The following is an 8,941-nucleotide window of genomic DNA, read 5'->3' on the forward strand; positions in this document are numbered from 1 at the left end:
CCCTCCCCACCCCCCGCTTTCCCCCCACTTGGTGTCTCTCCCCCCTGCTCTCCCCCCACTTCATGCTCCCCCCTCTTGCTCCCCCTTGCTCCCCCTTCCCTCTCTCCCCTCCTGTCAGTGTTGGTGCTTGAGGGTTAGCCTCTCCCCCGAGCCTATCTGCGTCCTGTGGGCTCCTCCCCACCAGCCTCTCCTGTCTTCTGACAGATGTGCTGTTGGAAGTCACTGCTGAAATCAAACCCCAGGGCTGGAGTCCTGCTGGTGGAGGCGAGCTCCAAAAAGGTCTCCTGGAATCCATGAAGAACTATGTGAGTAGGGCTTGGGCAGAGGGAGGGGAAAACCCAACGTGATGGCTCAGCTCCTCAGCTAGGAGAGCCCATGGGGTGTGCCCTTCACTCCAGGGGGTGTCTGTGCTGAGCTGAGGGTGCTGGTTGGCACCTGAGGCTAGCAGCGATGCACTGGCAGGATGCCCAGCTGCAGCAGCTGGCACTTGGTGGCTGCAGCCCCCCATAGCAGTAGAAAGCCACTGCAGAGACAGGAATGTCACCAGCTGCAGTGACAGCTCTGGAAGCAGAGCAGCTTGCAGCCAGGGCTTCAGAGAGGGCAGGTAGGTGAGCAGCAGTGCTCAGGGCTGCCCCCAGACTGCCTTTTAGGGGTTCAGCCTGGAGCAGCATGGTTCAGCTTGGTGCTCAGCCCAGAGCTGCTGTCCATCCACTGCTGCTCTTCCTGAGCACCCAAACACCCACCTGGGGCTCCTACTGCCCTTCCTTTTAGAATCATGGAATTGCTAGGGATGATCCCCGAGGCTCAGCCAGTTCCAACCCCCTGCCATGGGCAGGGACACCTCACACTCCAGCAGGTTGCTCACAGCCACATCCAGCCTGGCTGCAAAAACCTCCAGGGATGAGGCTTCCACCACCTCCCTGGGCAACCTCTGCCAGGCTCTCACCACCCTCATGGGGAACAACTTCTTCCTCACATCCAATCTCAATCTCCCCACTTCTACTTTTGCTCCATTCCCCCCACTCCTATCCCTCCCTCAAAAGTCCCTCCCCAGCTTTCTTGGAGCCCCCTTCAGATGCTGGAAGGCCACCAGAAGGTCTCCTGGGAGCCTTCTCCTCTCCAGCCTGCACAACCCCAACTCTCTCAGGCTGTCTCCAGAGCAGAGCAGCTCCAGCCCTCTGCTCATCCTCATGGCCCTTCCCTGGACACCTTCCAGCCCCTCCAGAGCCTTCCTGGAACAGAAGCTCCAGAACTGGACCCAGAGCTCCAGGTGAGGTCTGAGCAGAGCTGAGCAGAGGGGGAGAATCCCCTCCCTGGCCCTGCTGGCCACACTTCTCTTGCTGCAGCCCAGGCTCTGCTTGGCTCTCTGGGCTGCAGGTGCTCACTGCTGGTTCCTTTTCCCAGCTGACCTCGTGCTGAGCTGAAGCCAAGAGAGAAAAGGCTCAGAGCAGTGAGCTGAGGGACACCTAAGGCATTCCAAGTGCCTTGTGCAAGGGAAGAGCAAGGCGTGCAGACAAAGGAACTGTTTGCTGCTCTGCTCCTGCCCACCCCAGGACAGCTCAGAGTTGCTGCTCATTCTGTTCCTTTGCAGATCCAGCAGAATCTGAAGCTTCCTGCCAGCAGAGTCAGTGAGATCAAGTTAAAGGAGATCAAAAGGTAGGGGGAGTGCTGTGCTGCTGGCTTGGCAGCTGGCCCTGCTGTATAACCTGTCATTTTTCTTGGACACAGGAGACTTGGCTTTTACTCCTCCTTCCTCACATACTTCACCTTGCTCCTCTCCTGTGATCTCTAACTTGTCCTGAAAGAAGGAGGAAAAAAAAAACCCAAAGCCCTTTGTTTTCTAGAGGAAATCTGGTGAAAAATGGATGCCAAGAGCTGGCTAGGGCCTTTCCAGGTCTAAGAAGGATCTAAGCTCTGGGGTGGTGCCTGAGCTCCTCTGCTATGAGGACAGACTGAGAGTTGGGGTTGTGTAGTCTGGGGAGGAGAAGGCTCCCAGGAGACCTTCTTGTGGCCTTCCAGGATCTGAAGGGGGCTCCAAGAAAGCTGGGGAGGGACTTTTGAGGGTTTCAGGGAGCGATAGGACTGGGGAGGATGGAGCAAAAGTAGAAGTGGGGAGATTGAGATTGGATGTTAGGAAGAAGTTGTTCCCCATGAGGGTGGTGAGAGCCTGGCAGAGGTTGCCCAGGGAGGTGGTGGAAGCCTCATCCCTGGAGGTTTTTGCAGCCAGGCTGGATGTGGCTGTGAGCAACCTGCTGGAGTGTGAGGTGTCCCTGCCCATGGCAGGGGGGTTGGAACTGGCTGAGCCTTGAGGTCCCTTCCAACCCTGACAATTCTGTGATTCTGTGAAAATCCTCACCCCTGCCACAGTGTCTGCTGCAGAGAACTGGGAGCTGTCAGAAGGGCCCTGCCACGCTGTGCTGCGTTTGGTCCAGGACAGCAGCTTCCTGCTGGAGTTCACTTTCTGGGAGTGTCTGGTGGCTGCAGCCCAGTCCCTGCCAGGAGGCTCTCCTCCTTCCCATGGTCCCAGTGCAAAGCTGCCTCTCATCACAATCTAGAGTCACAGAATGGGTTGGGTTGGAAGGGACCTTCAAGATCATCCAGTTCCAACCCCCTGCCATGGGCAGGGACACCTCCCACCAGCCCAGCTTGCTCAAGGCCTCATCCAGCCTGGCCTTGAACACCTCCAGGGAGGAGGCAGCCACAGCCTTCCTGGGCAGCCTGTGCCAGTGTCTCCTCACCCTCACTGCCAACAATTTCTTCCTCATCTCCAGTCTCAATCTGCCCTCCTCAAGCTTCAATCCATTCCCTCTCATCCTGTCTCTCCCAGCCCTTGGCAGAAGTCCTTCCCCAGCTCTCCCTTCAGGTCGTGGCAGGCTGCTCTAAGGTCTCCCTGGAGCCTTCTCCTCTCCAAGCTGAACAGCCCCAAGCCCTCCCAGCCTGTCCCCACAGGGGAGGTGCTCCAGCCGGCAGCAGCATGGCCTGATAGGAACGAGGGGAAGGTTTGTAGTGGGCTTTCAGCGCTGGGCTTGGCTGTGGTGCCTGCCTCCCCCCTCAGCCCGGGCTCTCCTCTGTCTGCAGGACCAGCGGTGCCAACCTGCTGCTGAGCCTCTGGCTGCAGCTGAAGGCGGAGGAGAGGAACCTGTCGGTGCTGCTGCACTCCCAGCTGCAGCAGCTGCTGGGCGCCGCGGCCGGGGCGGAGGAGCTGCGGCTCGTCTCGCTGCTGGTCGAAGGTGGGAGCTTCCCTATCCTCTGAGCCCAGCCCTTCCCTGCTGAGGCTCTGGGCCGGCTCAGGGTCCCTCTTTGCCTGCTTTGCAGACGTAGACGAGTGCGGCGCCGGCCTCAGCCTCTGCGGGGAGCAGGCAGAGTGCTTCAACCGTCTGGGCACCTACCTCTGCCGCTGCAGGAAGGGCTACGAGGACCATTCCCCCACCGAGTCTGGCACCCTCTGCATCCCTGCTCCCCGATCAGGTAGAGGGCAGAGCAGCAGCAAAAGTAGAAGTGGGGAGATTCAGATTGGATGTGAGGAAGAAGTTGTTCCCCATGAGGGTGGTGAGAGCCTGGCAGAGGTTGCCCAGGGAGGTGGTGGAAGCCTCATCCCTGGAGGGTTTTGCAGCCAGGCTGGATGTGGCTGTGAGCAACCTGCTGGAGTGTGAGGTGTCCCTGCCCATGGCAGGGGGTTGGAACTGGCTGAGCCTTGAGGTCCCTTCCAGCCCTGACAATTCTGTGATTCTGTGAAAATGAGAATCCTCACCCTTGCCCCTGCTGCTCCCCCACAGCTGGAGGTTTGTCTCCTGTCTGTGAGCTGCCTGTAGAGCATCGTCCTGGGCAAGAGTGCTTCAGGGTGAGCACAAGGGGAGGGGCTGGGAGGTGACCTCTGGAGATCACAGCATCACAGAACTGTTAGGGTTGGAAGGGACATTGAGAGGCTGGAGAGGGTGCAGAGAAGGGCAAGGAAGCTGGGGAAGGGTCTGGAGAAGAGGGCTGGGGAGGAGCAGCTGAGGGAGCTGGGGGTGTTTGGTGTGGAGAAGAGGAGGCTGTGGGGAGACCTCATTGCTCTCTACAGCTCCCTGAGAGGAGGCTGGAGCCAGGTGGGGCTTGGGCTCTGCTCCCTAGGAACAAGTGACAGGAGGAGAGGAAATGGCTTCAAGCTGTACCAGGGAAGGGTTAGGTTGGATATCAGGAAAAATATCTTTGCTGCAGGAGTGGCCAGGGACTGGCCCAGGCTGCCTGGGGAAGGTGATGGAGTCCCCATCCCTGGGGGGTTTCAGACACCTGTGGCCATGGCACTTGGGGCTATGGTTTAGTGGCCATGGTGGGGTTGGGTGGGTGGTTGGAGGGATGCTCCTGGAGGCCTTTTCCAACCCAAACAGTTCTGTTCTTTTTTCACTGGGATGGAGGTCTGGGAGTGATGCTCTGCGCCGGAGGCCACCACAAGGGTTTCTGGAAGGCAGCAGGGCAGGTGTTTGACCCCACTGGCAGAGGGTGCCCAGAGGTTCAGGTCTGCCCCCTGAGCACAGCAGTGGTGCTGTGGGGCAGGTCGGGGGCAGAGCAGGGACGAGCAGCACGAGGCCATGTCCCTTCTCTTTGCAGGGAGCCTTTTCCTGCAGTATGCTGACATGCTGGTGGGGGCAGCTATGGTGGCTGCCCTGGCAATGCTGGTCGCTGCTGGTGCCATGTGCTGGCACAGGTGGAGCTGCAGGAGGAGGAGCCCAAGCCCGGAGGAGCCAGCGGGCAGGGCTGCGGAGGAGCCGGCGCTGGAGCTGCAAGCCCTGGGGGAGTGCCTGCGCCTCGACCCCTTCCAGCTGAAGCTGCGGGCCAGGACCCCCGAGTGGCTGTGGGGGGCACGGACGCCCCCCGGCCAGGCCTGCCAGCTGTGTCTGGAGCAGTCCACTCTGCTCTGAGAGGGCCCCTGGGGACCTTCCCCCAGCCCTTCTGTGGGCCTTGGTGACCTGCGAGGTGCCTCCTGCCTGCCTCGGCTGGCACAGGCTGCTGGCTGTGCTGCCAACCCCCCTGCTGTGCTTGAGGGTCCCAGGGACATCCCACCAGAGTCTTCCTCAGCTGGTCGGTTATTTATTTATTTATTTATTTATTTATTTATTTATTTATTTATTCTGGCTTTGCTCAGCTGAGGGACCCAAGCAGCTTCTTTTGCCTGACCCTGCTCGAGCGCTGTGCAGAACTGTAGAGATTATTTAAACCCTTTGTGTGTTTTTTGGTTTGGTTGTTTTTTGTTTTTTGTTTTTTTTAAATTATTTTTTATTAAGAGGAAATCAGATGTTTTGGTGCTTCATTGAAGAAATTAAACATCATCCTGCAAAGGTGCTGTTGGGGCTGCCTGATTTCACCTGTCCCGAGGTGCAGAGCTCTACAGGAAGCCCTGCATGAAGTTCTGAGGGTCTGCAGGAGGCTGCTTCCCCAGGCTTGCTGTCAGTCTCTGAGGGTGTGTGGGAGAATCCTTGTGAGGGGTCACAGCTCATGGATCCCTCAGCAACAGGAGGACAGCATTTCTGGAGCTTGCATGAATGCTGCTTGCTGGATGCAAGAAGCAGCAGCTCCTCATAATTCACTGCTGTCTCCCCAGCTTGGCCTGCAGCTGAAGGTTTGAGAAGTCTATTTCTCTAATTTAGGACTTTCCAGATGGGAATTCTGCTTATCCCCCACCCCCACCTCATCACAATCTTAGAATCACAGAATGGGTTGGGTTGGAAGGGGCTGAACGATCATCCACTTCCAACCCCCTGCCATGTGCAGAGACACCTCACACCAGCCCAGGGTGCTCAAAGCCTCATCTAGCCTGGCCTTGAACACCTCCAGGTAAGGGACATCCACCACCTCCCTGGGCAACCTCTGCCAGTCTCTCACCACCCTCAGGGGGAAGAACTTCTTCCTAACATCCAATCTGAATCTCTCCACTTCTAGTTTTGCTCCATTTTCCCCCCTATCACTCCCTGACACCCTCAAAAGTCCCTCCCCAGCTTTCTTGGAGCCCCTTTCAGATCCTGGAAGGCCAGAAGAAGATATCCTGGAAGCCTTTCTCCTCTCCAGACTGCACAACCCCAACTCTCTTCCTTCAGCACCTCTTGGCCAGAGTTCTTAACAGCCCAGGTTGCTCAAGGCCTCATCCAACTGGCCTTCAACACCCCCAGGTAAGGGACACCCATAGTCTCCCTGGGCAACCTGTGCCAGTGTCCCTTCACCCTCTGTGCCCAGAATTTCTTCCTCCAATTTCCCCTCTCCCAGCTCAAAGCCATTGTCCCTCATCCTTGTCACAAAGTCCCTCCCCAGCTCACCTGGAGCCCCTTCAGGCACTGGAAGGCTGCTCTAAGGTCTCCCCGGGGGTCTTCTCCAGGCTGAACAGCCCCAGCTCTCCCAGCCTGCCCCCCACAGGGCTCTCCAGCCCCCTGAGCCCCTCCGCGTGTGAGCAGTGAGCAGCAGGGTGGCCAATGGCCCACTAGGGGGCGCTATGTGCCGCCAAACCCCCAGAGCAGGCTGCGGCCGCTGCAGGCTGAGCAGGGGCTGGCAGCTGGGGGGCAGGGCTGGAGCACTGGGAGGGTCCCTGAGCGAACCAGGACCAGTTAGTGAAGCTCCTGGTTGGACTCTGTGCTTGGTGAGCAGCTCTGGCCAAGAGGTGCTGAGGGAAGAGAGCTGGGGAGGTTCAGTGTGGAGAGGAGAAGGCTTCCTTCCCTTGCACAAGGCACTTGGGATGCCTTAGGTGTCCCTCAGCTCACTGCTCTGAGCCTTTTCTCTCTTGGCTTCAGCTCAGCACGAGGTCAGCTGGGAAAAGGAGCCAGCAGTGAGCACCTGCAGCCCAGAGAGCCAAGCAGAGCCTGGGCTGCAGCAAGAGAAGTGTGGCCAGCAGGGCCAAGGAGGGGATCCTGCCCCTCTGCTCAGACCCCTCCTGGAGCTCTGGGTCCAGGTCTGGAGCCTCTGATCCAGGAAGGCTCTGGAGGGGCTGGAAGGTGTCCAGAGAAGGGTCATGAGGATGAGCAGAGGGCTGGAGCTGCTCTGCTCTGGAGACAGCCTGAGAGAGTTGGGGTTGTGCAGGCTGGAGAGAAGGCTCCCAGGAGACCTTCTTGTGGCCTTCCAGGATCTGAAGGGGGCTCCAAGAAAGCTGGGGAGGGACTTTTGAGGGTGTCAGGGAGTGATAGGACTGGGGAGGATGGAGCAAAAGTAGAAGTGGGGAGATTGAGATTGGATGTGAGGAAGAAGTTGTTCCCCATGAGGGTGGGGAGAGCCTGGCAGAGGTTGCCCAGGGAGGTGGTGGAAGCCTCATCCCTGGAGGTTTTTGCAGCCAGGCTGGATGTGGCTGTGAGCAACCTGCTGTAGTGTGAGGTGTCCCTGCCCATGGCAGGGGGTTGGAACTGGCTGAGCCTTGAGGTCCCTTCCAGCCCTGACCATTCCATGAAGGAATCTCAGGGGGTGTGCTCCAGGGAAAGCTTCAGAGGGGCTGGAAAAAGCCATGGTGAGGTTCCTGCAGGGAAGAGATGTTCATCAGTGGCCTGGATGAAGGGATGAGGGGACCCTTAGGCAGTCTGCTGGTGGTACCAAACTGGGAGGAGCAGGTGCCACGCTGTCAGGCTGTGCTGCCATCCAGTCAGTCCTGGGCAGGCTGAGAGCTGGGCAGAGGGAGCATCAAGAAGTTCAACAGGGTCACGTGTGGAGCCCTGCCCCTGGGGAGGAACAACACCAGGCACAAGGAGGTGAGGGCTTGAGCTCTGTGGAGAAGGACCTGGGAGTGCTGGGGGCCAGCAGGCTGACCAGGAGCCAGCAATGTGCCCTCAGGGCCATGAAGGGCAATGGCAGCCTGGGGTGCATGAAGGAGACTGGGGCCAGCAGGTCTAGGGGGGTTCACCTCTCCCTCTACTCTGCCCTGCTGAAGCCTCATCTGGAGTCCTGGGTCCAATTCTGGGCTCCCCAGTTCCAGAGAGGCAGGGAACTGCTGGGGAGAGCCCAATGGAGTGAGACAAAGCTGCTGAGGGGCCTGGAGCAGCTCTGTGAGGAGGAGAGGCTGAGAGCCTGGAGAAGAGCAGCCCCAGAGGGGAGCTGAGCAATGCTCAGCAAGAGCTGAAGGGTGGGTGGGGGGCAGGAGCCTGGGGCTGGGCTCCTGTCAGTGGTGCCCAGGGACAGGACAAGGGCACAAACTGGAACCCAGGAGTGTTCACTTGAATTTAATGAAACTCTTCTTTGCTGTGAGCTGGTGGAGCAGGCTGCCCAGGGAGGCTGTGGAGCCTCCATCTGTGGAGGCATTCAAACCCAGCTGGCTGTGTCCCTGTGTGACTGACTCTGGCTGCCCTGCTCTAGCAGGGGGTGGGACTGGATGGGCTTCGGAGGTCCCTTCTAGCCCCTGCCAGCCTGGGGCTGTGCAGTTCCCCAGAGTGCTGCTGCACTGGGGGGTGGTTTCCCCCAGATCTGTCCCTCAGAGGGGGTGAGCTGCATGCCCAGCAGCACCTCTACAGCCCACCTGCTGCTCTGCTTTTGCGTTCAGAGGACTGCAGTGATAGCACCAAGGGAGGCAGGACACAGAGTTGCAGCTGAAGCTCCTGCCACAAGTGGTGCCCAGGCCAGGCTGGATTGTGCCCAGTTGGCTTCCATCCACACAGCCTGGAACAGAATCAACCAGGTTGGAAAAGACCTCAGAGATCATCAGGTCCAACCTATTACCTGATGCCTAACACCTGACAACCAAACCCTGGCTCCAAGGGACACATCCAAGCTTTTATTGAACACCTCCAGGGATGGGGACTCCACCACCTCCCTGGGCAGCACATCCCATGGCCAATCTCTCTTTCTGGGAAGAACTTTCTCCTCACCTCCAGCCTAACCTTCCCCCTGCACAGCTTGAGACTGTGTCCTCTTGTTCTGGTGCTGGGTGCCTGGGAGCAGAGCCCAACCCCCACCTGGCTACAACCTCCCTTCAGGCAGTTGTAGAGAGCAATGAGGT

Source organism: Indicator indicator, chromosome 9 (assembly GCF_027791375.1).
Source record: "Indicator indicator isolate 239-I01 chromosome 9, UM_Iind_1.1, whole genome shotgun sequence".
Classification (NCBI taxonomy): domain Eukaryota; kingdom Metazoa; phylum Chordata; class Aves; order Piciformes; family Indicatoridae; genus Indicator; species Indicator indicator.